This window comes from Gossypium arboreum, chromosome 1 (genome assembly GCF_025698485.1).
Source record: "Gossypium arboreum isolate Shixiya-1 chromosome 1, ASM2569848v2, whole genome shotgun sequence".
Lineage (NCBI taxonomy): Eukaryota > Viridiplantae > Streptophyta > Magnoliopsida > Malvales > Malvaceae > Gossypium > Gossypium arboreum.
Window position 1 is genome coordinate 9,190,113 of NC_069070.1, and position 2,766 is coordinate 9,192,878.

The following is a 2,766-nucleotide window of genomic DNA, read 5'->3' on the forward strand; positions in this document are numbered from 1 at the left end:
CTCCCACTTCTAAAGTGGTACTTTCACTGGCTGCAAAAGTTCGGAAGGTAATTGAAGTTCAGCTTTCACTTGCTGACAAGTCAGACATTTTCCCACAACTTCCGTTACCTCTCGCTTCAATCTAGGCCACCAAAATAACTCCTTTAAGTCGTGATACATTTTACCTCGTCTAAGATGCATAGCACACAGACCTCCATGAGCTTTTTTCAGAATAACTTGCCTCAAGTCAGAGTCCTTTGGAATACAAACTCTACCTCGATAACACAGAACTCCCTCACTGTTCAGTTTGAACTCAGAAGTATCCCCATTCTTAACCTATCGGAATCGAGAAACCATGGACTTATCCCTCGACTGTTTTTTCTTAATCTCATCCACTCAGGTCGCCCTAACTTGCAGTTCTACTAACAGACTACCGTTGTCATACAGACTCAAACGAGCAAACATGGCTCTCAGATCAGATATAGTTCTATGACTTAGGGCATCAGCCACCACATTAGCTTTGCTTGGGTGATACTCAATCGCGCAGTCATAATCCTTAAGCAACTCTATCCATCTCCGCTGCCTAAGGTTCAGCTCCTTCTAAGTCAGCAAGTACTTAAGACTCTTATGATCTGTGTATATAATACACATTTCTCCGTACAGGTAATGTCTCCAAATCTTAAGCGCAAAGATTACCGCTGCCAACTCCAGATCATAAGTAGGATAGTTAACTTCATGTGGTTTAAGCTGTCGTGATGCATAAGCAACCACTTTACCCTCTTGTATCAGCACACAGCCTAACCCTACATGTCATGCATCATTGCATACGGTAAAATCTTTTCTAGACTCCGGTTGAATCAGTACAGGTGCCTCGGTCAGAACTTTCTTCAGCTTCTCAAAAGATTCTTGTTGTTTCTCAGTCCAAACAAACGGTACTCCCTTCCTTATAAGCTTTGTCAAAGGCGCTGCCATCACAGAAAATCCTTCCACAAACCTTCTATAGTACCCAGCTAAACCCAAAAAACTTCAAATTTCTGACACTGACCTTGGTGGCTTCCATTCCAGAATTGCTTCAATCTTTCGAGGGTCCACCTTGATCCCTTCAGCAGAGATAACATGCCCCAAGAAAGTTACCTCTCTCAACCAGAACTCACACTTACTGAATTTCGCATAAAGCTCCTTCTCCCTCAGCACTTGTAGCACAATATGAATATACTCATCATGTTTCTCCTCAGTTTCAGAATAAACCAGAATATCGTCGATAAAGACGACCATGAATCGATCCAAGTATGGCTGGAACACTCGATTCATCAGATCTATAAATGTCGCAAGTGCGTTCGTCAACCCAAATGGCATAACCAAGAACTCATAATAACCATACCGAGCTCTGAATGTCGTATTGTGAATATCCACCTCCTTAACCCTTAACTGATAACACCCAGATAGAAGGTTAATCTTGGAAAATACTGAAGCTCCTCTAAGTTGGTCGAATAAATCATCGATTCTCGACAGTGGGTACTTGTTCTTAATCGTCAGTTTGTTCAACTGCCGATAATCGATGCACATCCGTATTGACCCATCTTTCTTCTTTACGAACAACACTGGTGCTCCCCACGGAGACACACTTGGTCTAATGTAGCTTCTATCCAATAAATCTTGAATTTGGGCTTTCAGCTCCACCAACTCCTTCGGTGCCATCCTATAAGGTGCAATAGACACCGGTGCCATTTCAGGCAACAAGTCAATTCCAAATTCAACCTCTCGGTTCGAGGGCAAACCCGAAAGCTCCTCTGGAAAAAAATCTTAAAAATCCTTGACGGTTCTAACTTTATCCACTGTCAGATCCTCAGTTTCCGATTGGCTTACAAATGCCAAATAAGTATCACATCCCTTTCGAATCCATTTCTCAGCTTTCAGTGCCAACACTACATTAGACAGATAATCTCTACGCTCGTCTATCATCAAAACCTCTTCATCCTTTGTGGTCTTTAACATTATTCGCTTAGTAGCACAATCCACAGTAGCCTTATGCTTAACAAGCCAATCCATTCCCAAAATGAGATCGAATTCTCCGAAAGGTAGCTCTATTAGATCTCCAGAAAAAACTTTTCCTTGAGTTTCTATAGGCACATCTCTATACAGTTTATCTACTCTAACCGAGTGACCCAAAAGACTTAGTACAGATACCCCATTCATGGTCTCCTTAGAGCGTACACTCAGCGACCCAGATATAGCACATGCAACATATGAATGAGTAAATCCAACATCTATCAACGCAGTGTATGGCATACTGGAAATCAGAAACGTATCAGTTATGACGTCAGGTGCATCACCCTCCTCTCGGCGACGAGCAGCATACACCAACGACGGCTGATGAGCCTCAACAAATCCAGCACCCCTATCAGGCACTCCTTTCTCTCCACCGTTTCCATTACCACCTCTGCCTTGCCCACGTCTTCTCGGAAACTATGGTCCACCCCTCACTGGTTGAGCGACCCTCTGCTCTAAAAATTGAACCTGATCTGGTTCTTGGGGACAATCTTTAACCCTATGTTCCATAGATCCACATCGAAAACAAGTACCAGAACGTTTCCGACACTTGCTCATATGCATCTTCCCACAATTCCTACAACCCTGCGGTCTAACAGCATTCATCGGTACTGCTCGAACTGACTCTATTACCCTTGCTCTATTAACATTCCTGTTCATACCACCTGGAAGTCGTGAATCTCTCCTAAAATGGTTCCGATCTTTCTCACGATTCTGTCTTTCTGTATGCTTCACTTC